Source organism: Triturus cristatus, chromosome 12 (assembly GCF_964204655.1).
Source record: "Triturus cristatus chromosome 12, aTriCri1.1, whole genome shotgun sequence".
In the NCBI taxonomy this organism is placed as follows: domain Eukaryota; kingdom Metazoa; phylum Chordata; class Amphibia; order Caudata; family Salamandridae; genus Triturus; species Triturus cristatus.
The window spans coordinates 217,039,246-217,055,175 of NC_140595.1; the positions used below are offsets into that span (position 1 = coordinate 217,039,246).

A 15,930-nucleotide genomic window follows, 5' to 3' on the forward strand; every position below is an offset into this window, starting at 1 on the left:
CGACCTCTCAGGGCACCTCTAAACGGACACAAATAACGGGCAAGCCCTATGAAAAGCACAGCATGAGTCTTGGTCCCACCTTTAAAAAGGAGGGTGACCTCTGGGATCTGGCAGCAGGATCTTTGGGAGATAAGAAAATATACTGCCTGCGATCGTGAAGTTTCAAGTCAGTCAAGAAAAGCAATCTCATGCACTGCACAAGCTCTTTCCCATGAGGCACCTCTCCTGCACTCTGTTTATGCAAATGAGCAAGCAGAGAGCTCAGGAATAAAACACCAAACTCATGTCCCCCAAAAAAGCAGCAGACAATTGCTGGATATTCCCCAACTTGTAATGCTTTTCTTTTAAACAAATGATAAACAGCCTCACCTGTGGCAAGGCTTAAAAAAATTGAATAAACTCTTAAATGTTCCTCTCCACGGAAATCTTTAGTAAAAGGCGAAAGATTTTTTCGTTTTGAAGAGAAACCAGAGTAAGTGACAATATAGCTCTCTAGGGTAAGTGGCGGCACATCAAAGACCCTGTCATTGCGAGGGTGAGGACCTGAAAGGTATTTTCAGGCTCTAAGAAAGAGGGCGAGAACCAGGCCGGTGGGCAAAACAGGCCAACATTTCAAAGTCTCTGCTCAAGGTACAAAAAGGTGGACTGTTCACATGTGTATGTCTGGGAATATGCAAATTTCTTTTGTACTCACCTCAGCTCATTAGGAGTTGTCGGGGCTGCTGGGGAAGGGGAACAGGAAATGTGAAACAGGCTTTTAGTTAAGTGGCACTGTAGGCCTTTTGTCCCCTAGCCATTTTACACTTTCAACACGCTCTACACATAGCCATGCACCGTATGTGCCTTTTTCACACGTACTTTCATTAAACCTGAATATAGAAGGATATATCTGTCTAGGCTGGAGACACGTGAAACAAGTCTGACGTGCCCCTTCAAGTCTACCTGAGAGGAAGCTGACTCAGGATTGGCGACCTCTCAGGGCACCTCTAAACGGGCACAAATAACGGGCAAGCCCTATGAAAAGCACAGCATGAGTCTTGGTCCCACCTTTAAAAAGGAGGGTGACCTCTGGGGTCTGGCAGCAGGATCTTTGGGAGATAAAAAAATATACTGCCTGCGATCGTGAAGTTTCAAGTCAGTCAAGAAAAGCAATCTCATGCACTGCACAAGCTCTTTCCCATGAGGCACCTCTCCTGCACTCTGTTTATGCAAATGAGCAAGCAGAGAGCTCAGGAATAAAACACCAAACTCATGTCCCTCAAAAAAGCAGCAGACAATTGCTGGATATTCCCCAACTTGTAATGCTTTTCTTTTAAACAAATGATAAACAGCCTCACCTGTGGCAAGGCTTAAAAAAATTGAATAAACTCTTAAATGTTCCTCTCCACGGAAATCTTTAGTAAAAGGCGAAAGATTTTTTCGTTTTGAAGAGAAACCAGAGTAAGTGACAATATAGCTCTCTAGGGTAAGTGGCGGCACATCAAAGACCCTGTCATTGCGAGGGTGAGGACCTGAAAGGTATTTTCAGGCTCTAAGAAAGAGGGCGAGAACCAGGCCGGTGGGCAAAACAGGCCAACATTTCAAAGTCTCTGCTCAAGGTACAAAAAGGTGGACTGTTCACATGTGTATGTCTGGGAATATGCAAATTTCTTTTGTACTCACCTCAGCTCATTAGGAGTTGTCGGGGCTGCTGGGGAAGGGGAACAGGAAATGTGAATCAGGCTTTTAGTTAAGTGGCACTGTAGGCCTTTTGTCCCCTAGCCATTTTACGCTTTCAACACCATCTCTCCAATCGATATGCTCAGAGCCACCACTGTGCTCTACACATAGCCATGCACCGTATGTGCCTTTTTCACACGTACTTTCATTAAACCTGAATATAGAAGGATATATCTGTCTAGGCTGGAGACACATGAAACAAGTCTGACGTGCCCCTTCAAGTCTACCTGAGAGGAAGCTGACTCAGGATTGGTGACCTCTCACGGGCACAAATAACGGGCAAGCCCTATGAAAAGCACAGCATGAGTCTTGGTCCCACCTTTAAAAAGGAGGGTGACCTCTGGGATCTGGCAGCAGGATCTTTGGGAGATAAGAAAATATACTGCCTGCAATCGTGAAGTTTCAAGTCAGTCAAGAAAAGCAATCTCATGCACTGCACAAGCTCTTTCCCATGAGGCACCTCTCCTGCACTCTGTTTATGCAAATGAGCAAGCAGAGAGCTCAGGAATAAAACACCAAACTCATGTCCCCCAAAAAAGCAGCAGACAATTGCTGGATATTCCCCAACTTGTAATGCTTTTCTTTTAAACAAATGATAAACAGCCTCACCTGTGGCAAATCTTAAAAAAATTGAATAAACTCTTAAATGTTCCTCTCCACGGAAATCTTTAGTAAAAGGCGAAAGATTTTTTCGTTTTGAAGAGAAACCAGAGTAAGTGACAATATAGCTCTCTAGGGTAAGTGGCGGCACATCAAAGACCCTGTCATTGCGAGGGTGAGGACCTGAAAGGTATTTTCAGGCTCTAAGAAAGAGGGCGAGAACCAGGCCGGTGGGCAAAACAGGCCAACATTTCAAAGTCTCTGCTCAAGGTACAAAAAGGTGGACTGTTCACATGTGTATGTCTGGGAATATGCAAATTTCTTTTGTACTCACCTCAGCTCATTAGGAGTTGTCGGGGCTGCTGGGGAAGGGGAACAGGAAATGTGAATCAGGCTTTTAGTTAAGTGGCACTGTAGGCCTTTTGTCCCCTAGCCATTTTACGCTTTCAACACCATCTCTCCAATCGATATGCTCAGAGCCACCACTGTGCTCTACACATAGCCATGCACCGTATGTGCCTTTTTCACACGTACTTTCATTAAACCTGAATATAGAAGGATATATCTGTCTAGGCTGGAGACACATGAAACAAGTCTGACGTGCCCCTTCAAGTCTACCTGAGAGGAAGCTGACTCAGGATTGGTGACCTCTCACGGGCACAAATAACGGGCAAGCCCTATGAAAAGCACAGCATGAGTCTTGGTCCCACCTTTAAAAAGGAGGGTGACCTCTGGGATCTGGCAGCAGGATCTTTGGGAGATAAGAAAATATACTGCCTGCAATCGTGAAGTTTCAAGTCAGTCAAGAAAAGCAATCTCATGCACTGCACAAGCTCTTTCCCATGAGGCACCTCTCCTGCACTCTGTTTATGCAAATGAGCAAGCAGAGAGCTCAGGAATAAAACACCAAACTCATGTCCCCCAAAAAAGCAGCAGACAATTGCTGGATATTCCCCAACTTGTAATGCTTTTCTTTTAAACAAATGATAAACAGCCTCACCTGTGGCAAGGATTAAAAAAATTGAATAAACTCTTAAATGTTCCTCTCCACGGAAATCTTTAGTAAAAGGCGAAAGATTTTTTCGTTTTGAAGAGAAACCAGAGTAAGTGACAATATAGCTCTCTAGGGTAAGTGGCGGCACATCAAAGACCCTGTCATTGCGAGGGTGAGGACCTGAAAGGTATTTTCAGGCTCTAAGAAAGAGGGCGAGAACCAGGCCGGTGGGCAAAACAGGCCAACATTTCAAAGTCTCTGCTCAAGGTACAAAAAGGTGGACTGTTCACATGTGTATGTCTGGGAATATGCAAATTTCTTTTGTACTCACCTCAGCTCATTAGGAGTTGTCGGGGCTGCTGGGGAAGGGGAACAGGAAATGTGAATCAGGCTTTTAGTTAAGTGGCACTGTAGGCCTTTTGTCCCCTAGCCATTTTACGCTTTCAACACCATCCCTCCAATCGATATGCTCAGAGCCACCACTGTGCTCTACACATAGCCATGCACCGTATGTGCCTTTTTCACACGTACTTTCATTAAACCTGAATATAGAAGGATATATCTGTCTAGGCTGGAGACACGTGAAACAAGTCTGACGTGCCCCTTCAAGTCTACCTGAGAGGAAGCTGACTCAGGATTGGCGACCTCTCAGGGCACCTCTAACAGGCACAAATAACGGGCAAGCCCTATGAAAAGCACAGCATGAGTCTTGGTCCCACCTTTAAAAAGGAGGGTGACCTCTGGGATCTGGCAGCAGGATCTTTGGGAGATAAGAAAATATACTGCCTGCGATCGTGAAGTTTCAAGTCAGTCAAGAAAAGCAATCTCATGCACTGCACAAGCTCTTTCCCATGAGGCACCTCTCCTGCACTCTGTTTATGCAAATGAGCAAGCAGAGAGCTCAGGAATAAAACACCAAACTCATGTCCCCCAAAAAAGCAGCAGACAATTGCTGGATATTCCCCAACTTGTAATGCTTTTCTTTTAAACAAATGATAAACAGCCTCACCTGTGGCAAGGCTTAAAAAAATTGAATAAACTCTTAAATGTTCCTCTCCACGGAAATTTTTAGTAAAAGGCGAAAGATTTTTTCGTTTTGAAGAGAAACCAGAGTAAGTGACAATATAGCTCTCTAGGGTAAGTTGCGGCACATCAAAGACCCTGTCATTGCGAGGGTGAGGACCTGAAAGGTATTTTCAGGCTCTAAGAAAGAGGGCGAGAACCAGGCCGGTGGGCAAAACAGGCCAACATTTCAAAGTCTCTGCTCAAGGTACAAAAAGGTGGACTGTTCACATGTGTATGTCTGGGAATATGCAAATTTCTTTTGTACTCACCTCAGCTCATTAGGAGTTGTCGGGGCTGCTGGGGAAGGGGAACAGGAAATGTGAATCAGGCTTTTAGTTAAGTGGCACTGTAGGCCTTTTGTCCCCTAGCCATTTTACGCTTTCAACACGCTCTACACATAGCCATGCACCGTATGTGCCTTTTTCACACGTACTTTCATTAAACCTGAATATAGAAGGATATATCTGTCTAGGCTGGAGACACGTGAAACAAGTCTGACGTGCCCCTTCAAGTCTACCTGAGAGGAAGCTGACTCAGGATTGGCGACCTCAACGGGCACCTCTAACGGGCAAGCCCTATGAAAAGCACAGCATGAGTCTTGGTCCCACCTTTAAAAAGGAGGGTGACCTCTGGGATCTGGCAGCAGGATCTTTGGGAGATAAGAAAATATACTGCCTGCGATCGTGAAGTTTCAAGTCAGTCAAGAAAAGCAATCTCATGCACTGCACAAGCTCTTTCCCATGAGGCACCTCTCCTGCACTCTGTTTATGCAAATGAGCAAGCAGAGAGCTCAGGAATAAAACACCAAACTCATGTCCCCCAAAAAAGCAACAGACAATTGCTGGATATTCCCCAACTTGTAATGCTTTTCTTTTAAACAAATGATAAACAGCCTCACCTGTGGCAAGGCTTAAAAAAATTGAATAAACTCTTAAATGTTCCTCTCCACGGAAATCTTTAGTAAAAGGCGAAAGATTTTTTCGTTTTGAAGAGAAACCAGAGTAAGTGACAATATAGCTCTCTAGGGTAAGTGGCGGCACATCAAAGACCCTGTCATTGCGAGGGTGAGGACCTGAAAGGTATTTTCAGGCTCTAAGAAAGAGGGCGAGAACCAGGCCGGTGGGCAAAACAGGCCAACATTTCAAAGTCTCTGCTCAAGGTACAAAAAGGTGGACTGTTCACATGTGTATGTCTGGGAATATGCAAATTTCTTTTGTACTCACCTCAGCTCATTAGGAGTTGTCGGGGCTGCTGGGGAAGGGGAACAGGAAATGTGAATCAGGCTTTTAGTTAAGTGGCACTGTAGGCCTTTTGTCCCCTAGCCATTTTACGCTTTCAACACGCTCTACACATAGCCATGCACCGTATGTGCCTTTTTCACACGTACTTTCATTAAACCTGAATATAGAAGGATATATCTGTCTAGGCTGGAGACACGTGAAACAAGTCTGACGTGCCCCTTCAAGTCTACCTGAGAGGAAGCTGACTCAGGATTGGCGACCTCAACGGGCACAAATAACGGGCAAGCCCTATGAAAAGCACAGCATGAGTCTTGGTCCCACCTTTAAAAAGGAGGGTGACCTCTGGGATCTGGCAGCAGGATCTTTGGGAGATAAGAAAATATACTGCCTGCGATCGTGAAGTTTCAAGTCAGTCAAGAAAAGCAATCTCATGCACTGCACAAGCTCTTTCCCATGAGGCACCTCTCCTGCACTCTGTTTATGCAAATGAGCAAGCAGAGAGCTCAGGAATAAAACACCAAACTCATGTCCCCCAAAAAAGCAGCAGACAATTGCTGGATATTCCCCAACTTGTAATGCTTTTCTTTTAAACAAATGATAAACAGCCTCACCTGTGGCAAGGCTTAAAAAAATTGAATAAACTCTTAAATGTTCCTCTCCACGGAAATCTTTAGTAAAAGGCGAAAGATTTTTTCGTTTTGAAGAGAAACCAGAGTAAGTGACAATATAGCTCTCTAGGGTAAGTGGCGGCACATCAAAGACCCTGTCATTGCGAGGGTGAGGACCTGAAAGGTATTTTCAGGCTCTAAGAAAGAGGGCGAGAACCAGGCCGGTGGGCAAAACAGGCCAACATTTCAAAGTCTCTGCTCAAGGTACAAAAAGGTGGACTGTTCACATGTGTATGTCTGGGAATATGCAAATTTCTTTTGTACTCACCTCAGCTCATTAGGAGTTGTCGGGGCTGCTGGGGAAGGGGAACAGGAAATGTGAATCAGGCTTTTAGTTAAGTGGCACTGTAGGCCTTTTGTCCCCTAGCCATTTTACGCTTTCAACACCATCCCTCCAATCGATATGCTCAGAGCCACCACTGTGCTCTACACATAGCCATGCACCGTATGTGCCTTTTTCACACGTACTTTCATTAAACCTGAATATAGAAGGATATATCTGTCTAGGCTGGAGACACATGAAACAAGTCTGACGTGCCCCTTCAAGTCTACCTGAGAGGAAGCTGACTCAGGATTGGTGACCTCTCAGGGCACCTCTAAACGGACACAAATAACGGGCAAGCCCTATGAAAAGCACAGCATGAGTCTTGGTCCCACCTTTAAAAAGGAGGGTGACCTCTGGGATCTGGCAGCAGGATCTTTGGGAGATAAGAAAATATACTGCCTGCGATCGTGAAGTTTCAAGTCAGTCAAGAAAAGCAATCTCATGCACTGCACAAGCTCTTTCCCATGAGGCACCTCTCCTGCACTCTGTTTATGCAAATGAGCAAGCAGAGAGCTCAGGAATAAAACACCAAACTCATGTCCCCCAAAAAAGCAGCAGACAATTTCTGGATATTCCCCAACTTGTAATGCTTTTCTTTTAAACAAATGATAAACAGCCTCACCTGTGGCAAGGCTTAAAAAAATTGAATAAACTCTTAAATGTTCCTCTCCACGGAAATCTTTAGTAAAAGGCGAAAGATTTTTTCGTTTTGAAGAGAAACCAGAGTAAGTGACAATATAGCTCTCTAGGGTAAGTGGCGGCACATCAAAGACCCTGTCATTGCGAGGGTGAGGACCTGAAAGGTATTTTCAGGCTCTAAGAAAGAGGGCGAGAACCAGGCCGGTGGGCAAAACAGGCCAACATTTCAAAGTCTCTGCTCAAGGTACAAAAAGGTGGACTGTTCACATGTGTATGTCTGGGAATATGCAAATTTCTTTTGTACTCACCTCAGCTCATTAGGAGTTGTCGGGGCTGCTGGGGAAGGGGAACAGGAAATGTGAATCAGGCTTTTAGTTAAGTGGCACTGTAGGCCTTTTGTCCCCTAGCCATTTTACGCTTTCAACACGCTCTACACATAGCCATGCACCGTATGTGCCTTTTTCACACGTACTTTCATTAAACCTGAATATAGAAGGATATATCTGTCTAGGCTGGAGACACGTGAAACAAGTCTGACGTGCCCCTTCAAGTCTACCTGAGAGGAAGCTGACTCAGGATTGGCGACCTCTCAGGGCACCTCTAACGGGCACAAATAACGGGCAAGCCCTATGAAAAGCACAGCATGAGTCTTGGTCCCACCTTTAAAAAGGAGGGTGACCTCTGGGATCTGGCAGCAGGATCTTTGGGAGATAAGAAAATATACTGCCTGCGATCGTGAAGTTTCAAGTCAGTCAAGAAAAGCAATCTCATGCACTGCACAAGCTCTTTCCCATGAGGCACCTCTCCTGCACTCTGTTTATGCAAATGAGCAAGCAGAGAGCTCAGGAATAAAACACCAAACTCATGTCCCTCAAAAAAGCAGCAGACAATTGCTGGATATTCCCCAACTTGTAATGCTTTTCTTTTAAACAAATGATAAACAGCCTCACCTGTGGCAAGGCTTAAAAAAATTGAATAAACTCTTAAATGTTCCTCTCCACGGAAATCTTTAGTAAAAGGCGAAAGATTTTTTCGTTTTGAAGAGAAACCAGAGTAAGTGACAATATAGCTCTCTAGGGTAAGTGGCGGCACATCAAAGACCCTGTCATTGCGAGGGTGAGGACCTGAAAGGTATTTTCAGGCTCTAAGAAAGAGGGCGAGAACCAGGCCGGTGGGCAAAACAGGCCAACATTTCAAAGTCTCTGCTCAAGGTACAAAAAGGTGGACTGTTCACATGTGTATGTCTGGGAATATGCAAATTTCTTTTGTACTCACCTCAGCTCATTAGGAGTTGTCGGGGCTGCTGGGGAAGGGGAACAGGAAATGTGAATCAGGCTTTTAGTTAAGTGGCACTGTAGGCCTTTTGTCCCCTAGCCATTTTACGCTTTCAACACCATCTCTCCAATCGATATGCTCAGAGCCACCACTGTGCTCTACACATAGCCATGCACCGTATGTGCCTTTTTCACACGTACTTTCATTAAACCTGAATATAGAAGGATATATCTGTCTAGGCTGGAGACACATGAAACAAGTCTGACGTGCCCCTTCAAGTCTACCTGAGAGGAAGCTGACTCAGGATTGGTGACCTCTCACGGGCACAAATAAGGGGCAAGCCCTATGAAAAGCACAGCATGAGTCTTGGTCCCACCTTTAAAAAGGAGGGTGACCTCTGGGATCTGGCAGCAGGATCTTTGGGAGATAAGAAAATATACTGCCTGCGATCGTGAAGTTTGAAGTCAGTCAAGAAAAGCAATCTCATGCACTGCACAAGCTCTTTCCCATGAGGCACCTCTCCTGCACTCTGTTTATGCAAATGAGCAAGCAGAGAGCTCAGGAATAAAACACCAAACTCATGTCCCCCAAAAAAGCAGCAGACAATTGCTGGATATTCCCCAACTTCTAATACTTTTCTTTTAAACAAATGATAAACAGCCTCACCTGTGGCAAGGCTTAAAAAAATTGAATAAACTCTTAAATGTTCCTCGCCACGGAAATCTTTAGTAAAAGGCGAAAGATTTTTTCGTTTTGAAGAGAAACCAGAATAAGTGACAATATAGCTCTCTAGGGTAAGTGGCGCCACATCAAAGACCCTGTCATTGCGAGGGTGAGGACCTGAAAGGTATTTTCAGGCTCTAAGAAAGAGGGCGAGAACCAGGCCGGTGGGCAAAACAGGCCAACATTTCAGAGTCTCTGCTCAAGGTACAAAAAGGTGGACTGTTCACATGTGTATGTCTGGGAATATGCAAATTTCTTTTGTACTCACCTCAGCTCATTAGGAGTTGTCGGGGCTGCTGGGGAAGGGGAACAGGAAATGTGAATCAGGCTTTTAGTTAAGTGGCACTGTAGGCCTTTTGTCCCCTAGCCATTTTACGCTTTCAACACCATCCCTCCAATCGATATGCTCAGAGCCACCACTGTGCTCTACACATAGCCATGCACCGTATGTGCCTTTTTCACACGTACTTTCATTAAACCTGAATATAGAAGGATATATCTGTCTAGGCTGGAGACACGTGAAACAAGTCTGACGTGCCCCTTCAAGTCTACCTGAGAGGAAGCTGACTCAGGATTGGCGACCTCTCAGGGCACCTCTAAACGGACACAAATAACGGGCAAGCCCTATGAAAAGCACAGCATGAGTCTTGGTCCCACCTTTAAAAAGGAGGGTGACCTCTGGGATCTGGCAGCAGGATCTTTGGGAGATAAGAAAATATACTGCCTGCGATCGTGAAGTTTCAAGTCAGTCAAGAAAAGCAATCTCATGCACTGCACAAGCTCTTTCCCATGAGGCACCTCTCCTGCACTCTGTTTATGCAAATGAGCAAGCAGAGAGCTCAGGAATAAAACACCAAACTCATGTCCCCCAAAAAAGCAGCAGACAATTGCTGGATATTCCCCAACTTGTAATGCTTTTCTTTTAAACAAATGATAAACAGCCTCACCTGTGGCAAGGCTTAAAAAAATTGAATAAACTCTTAAATGTTCCTCTCCACGGAAATCTTTAGTAAAAGGCGAAAGATTTTTTCGTTTTGAAGAGAAACCAGAGTAAGTGACAATATAGCTCTCTAGGGTAAGTGGCGGCACATCAAAGACCCTGTCATTGCGAGGGTGAGGACCTGAAAGGTATTTTCAGGCTCTAAGAAAGAGGGCGAGAACCAGGCCGGTGGGCAAAACAGGCCAACATTTCAAAGTCTCTGCTCAAGGTACAAAAAGGTGGACTGTTCACATGTGTATGTCTGGGAATATGCAAATTTCTTTTGTACTCACCTCAGCTCATTAGGAGTTGTCGGGGCTGCTGGGGAAGGGGAACAGGAAATGTGAAACAGGCTTTTAGTTAAGTGGCACTGTAGGCCTTTTGTCCCCTAGCCATTTTACACTTTCAACACGCTCTACACATAGCCATGCACCGTATGTGCCTTTTTCACACGTACTTTCATTAAACCTGAATATAGAAGGATATATCTGTCTAGGCTGGAGACACGTGAAACAAGTCTGACGTGCCCCTTCAAGTCTACCTGAGAGGAAGCTGACTCAGGATTGGCGACCTCTCAGGGCACCTCTAAACGGACACAAATAACGGGCAAGCCCTATGAAAAGCACAGCATGAGTCTTGGTCCCACCTTTAAAAAGGAGGGTGACCTCTGGGATCTGGCAGCAGGATCTTTGGGAGATAAGAAAATATACTGCCTGCGATCGTGAAGTTTCAAGTCAGTCAAGAAAAGCAATCTCATGCACTGCACAAGCTCTTTCCCATGAGGCACCTCTCCTGCACTCTGTTTATGCAAATGAGCAAGCAGAGAGCTCAGGAATAAAACACCAAACTCATGTCCCCCAAAAAAGCAGCAGACAATTGCTGGATATTCCCCAACTTGTAATGCTTTTCTTTTAAACAAATGATAAACAGCCTCACCTGTGGCAAGGCTTAAAAAAATTGAATAAACTCTTAAATGTTCCTCTCCACGGAAATCTTTAGTAAAAGGCGAAAGATTTTTTCGTTTTGAAGAGAAACCAGAGTAAGTGACAATATAGCTCTCTAGGGTAAGTGGCGGCACATCAAAGACCCTGTCATTGCGAGGGTGAGGACCTGAAAGGTATTTTCAGGCTCTAAGAAAGAGGGCGAGAACCAGGCCGGTGGGCAAAACAGGCCAACATTTCAAAGTCTCTGCTCAAGGTACAAAAAGGTGGACTGTTCACATGTGTATGTCTGGGAATATGCAAATTTCTTTTGTACTCACCTCAGCTCATTAGGAGTTGTCGGGGCTGCTGGGGAAGGGGAACAGGAAATGTGAAACAGGCTTTTAGTTAAGTGGCACTGTAGGCCTTTTGTCCCCTAGCCATTTTACACTTTCAACACGCTCTACACATAGCCATGCACCGTATGTGCCTTTTTCACACGTACTTTCATTAAACCTGAATATAGAAGGATATATCTGTCTAGGCTGGAGACACGTGAAACAAGTCTGACGTGCCCCTTCAAGTCTACCTGAGAGGAAGCTGACTCAGGATTGGCGACCTCTCAGGGCACCTCTAACGGGCACAAATAACGGGCAAGCCCTATGAAAAGCACAGCATGAGTCTTGGTCCCACCTTTAAAAAGGAGGGTGACCTCTGGGGTCTGGCAGCAGGATCTTTGGGAGATAAGAAAATATACTGCCTGCGATCGTGAAGTTTCAAGTCAGTCAAGAAAAGCAATCTCATGCACTGCACAAGCTCTTTCCCATGAGGCACCTCTCCTGCACTCTGTTTATGCAAATGAGCAAGCAGAGAGCTCAGGAATAAAACACCAAACTCATGTCCCTCAAAAAAGCAGCAGACAATTGCTGGATATTCCCCAACTTGTAATGCTTTTCTTTTAAACAAATGATAAACAGCCTCACCTGTGGCAAGGCTTAAAAAAATTGAATAAACTCTTAAATGTTCCTCTCCACGGAAATCTTTAGTAAAAGGCGAAAGATTTTTTCGTTTTGAAGAGAAACCAGAGTAAGTGACAATATAGCTCTCTAGGGTAAGTGGCGGCACATCAAAGACCCTGTCATTGCGAGGGTGAGGACCTGAAAGGTATTTTCAGGCTCTAAGAAAGAGGGCGAGAACCAGGCCGGTGGGCAAAACAGGCCAACATTTCAAAGTCTCTGCTCAAGGTACAAAAAGGTGGACTGTTCACATGTGTATGTCTGGGAATATGCAAATTTCTTTTGTACTCACCTCAGCTCATTAGGAGTTGTCGGGGCTGCTGGGGAAGGGGAACAGGAAATGTGAATCAGGCTTTTAGTTAAGTGGCACTGTAGGCCTTTTGTCCCCTAGCCATTTTACGCTTTCAACACCATCTCTCCAATCGATATGCTCAGAGCCACCACTGTGCTCTACACATAGCCATGCACCGTATGTGCCTTTTTCACACGTACTTTCATTAAACCTGAATATAGAAGGATATATCTGTCTAGGCTGGAGACACATGAAACAAGTCTGACGTGCCCCTTCAAGTCTACCTGAGAGGAAGCTGACTCAGGATTGGTGACCTCTCACGGGCACAAATAAGGGGCAAGCCCTATGAAAAGCACAGCATGAGTCTTGGTCCCACCTTTAAAAAGGAGGGTGACCTCTGGGATCTGGCAGCAGGATCTTTGGGAGATAAGAAAATATACTGCCTGCGATCGTGAAGTTTGAAGTCAGTCAAGAAAAGCAATCTCATGCACTGCACAAGCTCTTTCCCATGAGGCACCTCTCCTGCACTCTGTTTATGCAAATGAGCAAGCAGAGAGCTCAGGAATAAAACACCAAACTCATGTCCCCCAAAAAAGCAGCAGACAATTGCTGGATATTCCCCAACTTCTAATACTTTTCTTTTAAACAAATGATAAACAGCCTCACCTGTGGCAAGGCTTAAAAAAATTGAATAAACTCTTAAATGTTCCTCGCCACGGAAATCTTTAGTAAAAGGCGAAAGATTTTTTCGTTTTGAAGAGAAACCAGAATAAGTGACAATATAGCTCTCTAGGGTAAGTGGCGCCACATCAAAGACCCTGTCATTGCGAGGGTGAGGACCTGAAAGGTATTTTCAGGCTCTAAGAAAGAGGGCGAGAACCAGGCCGGTGGGCAAAACAGGCCAACATTTCAGAGTCTCTGCTCAAGGTACAAAAAGGTGGACTGTTCACATGTGTATGTCTGGGAATATGCAAATTTCTTTTGTACTCACCTCAGCTCATTAGGAGTTGTCGGGGCTGCTGGGGAAGGGGAACAGGAAATGTGAATCAGGCTTTTAGTTAAGTGGCACTGTAGGCCTTTTGTCCCCTAGCCATTTTACGCTTTCAACACCATCCCTCCAATCGATATGCTCAGAGCCACCACTGTGCTCTACACATAGCCATGCACCGTATGTGCCTTTTTCACACGTACTTTCATTAAACCTGAATATAGAAGGATATATCTGTCTAGGCTGGAGACACGTGAAACAAGTCTGACGTGCCCCTTCAAGTCTACCTGAGAGGAAGCTGACTCAGGATTGGCGACCTCTCAGGGCACCTCTAAACGGACACAAATAACGGGCAAGCCCTATGAAAAGCACAGCATGAGTCTTGGTCCCACCTTTAAAAAGGAGGGTGACCTCTGGGATCTGGCAGCAGGATCTTTGGGAGATAAGAAAATATACTGCCTGCGATCGTGAAGTTTCAAGTCAGTCAAGAAAAGCAATCTCATGCACTGCACAAGCTCTTTCCCATGAGGCACCTCTCCTGCACTCTGTTTATGCAAATGAGCAAGCAGAGAGCTCAGGAATAAAACACCAAACTCATGTCCCCCAAAAAAGCAGCAGACAATTGCTGGATATTCCCCAACTTGTAATGCTTTTCTTTTAAACAAATGATAAACAGCCTCACCTGTGGCAAGGCTTAAAAAAATTGAATAAACTCTTAAATGTTCCTCTCCACGGAAATCTTTAGTAAAAGGCGAAAGATTTTTTCGTTTTGAAGAGAAACCAGAGTAAGTGACACTATAGCTCTCTAGGGTAAGTGGCGGCACATCAAAGACCCTGTCATTGCGAGGGTGAGGACCTGAAAGGTATTTTCAGGCTCTAAGAAAGAGGGCGAGAACCAGGCCGGTGGGCAAAACAGGCCAACATTTCAAAGTCTCTGCTCAAGGTACAAAAAGGTGGACTGTTCACATGTGTATGTCTGGGAATATGCAAATTTCTTTTGTACTCACCTCAGCTCATTAGGAGTTGTCGGGGCTGCTGGGGAAGGGGAACAGGAAATGTGAATCAGGCTTTTAGTTAAGTGGCACTGTAGGCCTTTTGTCCCCTAGCCATTTTACGCTTTCAACACCATCTCTCCAATCGATATGCTCAGAGCCACCACTGTGCTCTACACATAGCCATGCACCGTATGTGCCTTTTTCACACGTACTTTCATTAAACCTGAATATAGAAGGATATATCTGTCTAGGCTGGAGACACATGAAACAAGTCTGACGTGCCCCTTCAAGTCTACCTGAGAGGAAGCTGACTCAGGATTGGTGACCTCTCACGGGCACAAATAACGGGCAAGCCCTATGAAAAGCACAGCATGAGTCTTGGTCCCACCTTTAAAAAGGAGGGTGACCTCTGGGATCTGGCAGCAGGATCTTTGGGAGATAAGAAAATATACTGCCTGCAATCGTGAAGTTTCAAGTCAGTCAAGAAAAGCAATCTCATGCACTGCACAAGCTCTTTCCCATGAGGCACCTCTCCTGCACTCTGTTTATGCAAATGAGCAAGCAGAGAGCTCAGGAATAAAACACCAAACTCATGTCCCCCAAAAAAGCAGCAGACAATTGCTGGATATTCCCCAACTTGTAATGCTTTTCTTTTAAACAAATGATAAACAGCCTCACCTGTGGCAAGGCTTAAAAAAATTGAATAAACTCTTAAATGTTCCTCTCCACGGAAATCTTTAGTAAAAGGCGAAAGATTTTTTCGTTTTGAAGAGAAACCAGAGTAAGTGACAATATAGCTCTCTAGGGTAAGTGGCGGCACATCAAAGACCCTGTCATTGCGAGGGTGAGGACCTGAAAGGTATTTTCAGGCTCTAAGAAAGAGGGCGAGAACCAGGCCGGTGGGCAAAACAGGCCAACATTTCAAAGTCTCTGCTCAAGGTACAAAAAGGTGGACTGTTCACATGTGTATGTCTGGGAATATGCAAATTTCTTTTGTACTCACCTCAGCTCATTAGGAGTTGTCGGGGCTGCTGGGGAAGGGGAACAGGAAATGTGAATCAGGCTTTTAGTTAAGTGGCACTGTAGGCCTTTTGTCCCCTAGCCATTTTACGCTTTCAACACCATCTCTCCAATCGATATGCTCAGAGCCACCACTGTGCTCTACACATAGCCATGCACCGTATGTGCCTTTTTCACACGTACTTTCATTAAACCTGAATATAGAAGGATATATCTGTCTAGGCTGGAGACACATGAAACAAGTCTGACGTGCCCCTTCAAGTCTACCTGAGAGGAAGCTGACTCAGGATTGGTGACCTCTCACGGGCACAAATAACGGGCAAGCCCTATGAAAAGCACAGCATGAGTCTTGGTCCCACCTTTAAAAAGGAGGGTGACCTCTGGGATCTGGCAGCAGGATCTTTGGGAGATAAGAAAATATACTGCCTGCAATCGTGAAGTTTCAAGTCAGTCAAGAAAAGCAATCTCATG

The 15,930-nt window shown here is 45.1% G+C and overlaps 16 non-coding genes across 16 annotated transcripts; all 16 read right to left on the reverse strand.

Annotated features, from left to right (window-relative positions):
* Window positions 1–361: 361 nt before the first annotated feature.
* On the reverse strand, window positions 362–476 carry LOC146773550 (U5 spliceosomal RNA). The gene has a single exon (XR_014974978.1). It is a non-coding gene; the product is annotated as a U5 spliceosomal RNA (small nuclear RNA).
* Window positions 477–1,329: 853 nt separating this feature from the next.
* LOC146773551 (U5 spliceosomal RNA) lies at window positions 1,330–1,444 on the reverse strand. Its single transcript, XR_014974979.1, has one exon. It is a non-coding gene; the product is annotated as a U5 spliceosomal RNA (small nuclear RNA).
* Window positions 1,445–2,320: 876 nt separating this feature from the next.
* On the reverse strand, window positions 2,321–2,435 carry LOC146773552 (U5 spliceosomal RNA). Its single transcript, XR_014974486.1, has one exon. It is a non-coding gene; the product is annotated as a U5 spliceosomal RNA (small nuclear RNA).
* Window positions 2,436–3,311: 876 nt separating this feature from the next.
* LOC146773553 (U5 spliceosomal RNA) lies at window positions 3,312–3,426 on the reverse strand. Its single transcript, XR_014973956.1, has one exon. It is a non-coding gene; the product is annotated as a U5 spliceosomal RNA (small nuclear RNA).
* Window positions 3,427–4,314: 888 nt separating this feature from the next.
* LOC146773554 (U5 spliceosomal RNA) lies at window positions 4,315–4,429 on the reverse strand. Its single transcript, XR_014974430.1, has one exon. It is a non-coding gene; the product is annotated as a U5 spliceosomal RNA (small nuclear RNA).
* An 839-nt stretch (window positions 4,430–5,268) lies between these two features.
* On the reverse strand, window positions 5,269–5,383 carry LOC146773555 (U5 spliceosomal RNA). The gene has a single exon (XR_014974980.1). It is a non-coding gene; the product is annotated as a U5 spliceosomal RNA (small nuclear RNA).
* Window positions 5,384–6,222: 839 nt separating this feature from the next.
* LOC146773556 (U5 spliceosomal RNA) lies at window positions 6,223–6,337 on the reverse strand. Its single transcript, XR_014974981.1, has one exon. It is a non-coding gene; the product is annotated as a U5 spliceosomal RNA (small nuclear RNA).
* An 889-nt stretch (window positions 6,338–7,226) lies between these two features.
* LOC146773557 (U5 spliceosomal RNA) lies at window positions 7,227–7,341 on the reverse strand. Its single transcript, XR_014974982.1, has one exon. It is a non-coding gene; the product is annotated as a U5 spliceosomal RNA (small nuclear RNA).
* Window positions 7,342–8,193: 852 nt separating this feature from the next.
* Window positions 8,194–8,308, reverse strand: LOC146773558 (U5 spliceosomal RNA). Its single transcript, XR_014974983.1, has one exon. It is a non-coding gene; the product is annotated as a U5 spliceosomal RNA (small nuclear RNA).
* An 876-nt stretch (window positions 8,309–9,184) lies between these two features.
* LOC146773559 (U5 spliceosomal RNA) lies at window positions 9,185–9,299 on the reverse strand. Its single transcript, XR_014974574.1, has one exon. It is a non-coding gene; the product is annotated as a U5 spliceosomal RNA (small nuclear RNA).
* An 889-nt stretch (window positions 9,300–10,188) lies between these two features.
* LOC146773560 (U5 spliceosomal RNA) lies at window positions 10,189–10,303 on the reverse strand. The gene has a single exon (XR_014974984.1). It is a non-coding gene; the product is annotated as a U5 spliceosomal RNA (small nuclear RNA).
* An 853-nt stretch (window positions 10,304–11,156) lies between these two features.
* On the reverse strand, window positions 11,157–11,271 carry LOC146773561 (U5 spliceosomal RNA). Its single transcript, XR_014974985.1, has one exon. It is a non-coding gene; the product is annotated as a U5 spliceosomal RNA (small nuclear RNA).
* An 852-nt stretch (window positions 11,272–12,123) lies between these two features.
* LOC146773562 (U5 spliceosomal RNA) lies at window positions 12,124–12,238 on the reverse strand. Its single transcript, XR_014974986.1, has one exon. It is a non-coding gene; the product is annotated as a U5 spliceosomal RNA (small nuclear RNA).
* An 876-nt stretch (window positions 12,239–13,114) lies between these two features.
* Window positions 13,115–13,229, reverse strand: LOC146773563 (U5 spliceosomal RNA). The gene has a single exon (XR_014974575.1). It is a non-coding gene; the product is annotated as a U5 spliceosomal RNA (small nuclear RNA).
* Window positions 13,230–14,118: 889 nt separating this feature from the next.
* LOC146773564 (U5 spliceosomal RNA) lies at window positions 14,119–14,233 on the reverse strand. Its single transcript, XR_014974987.1, has one exon. It is a non-coding gene; the product is annotated as a U5 spliceosomal RNA (small nuclear RNA).
* An 876-nt stretch (window positions 14,234–15,109) lies between these two features.
* LOC146773565 (U5 spliceosomal RNA) lies at window positions 15,110–15,224 on the reverse strand. The gene has a single exon (XR_014974988.1). It is a non-coding gene; the product is annotated as a U5 spliceosomal RNA (small nuclear RNA).
* Window positions 15,225–15,930: the final 706 nt, after the last annotated feature.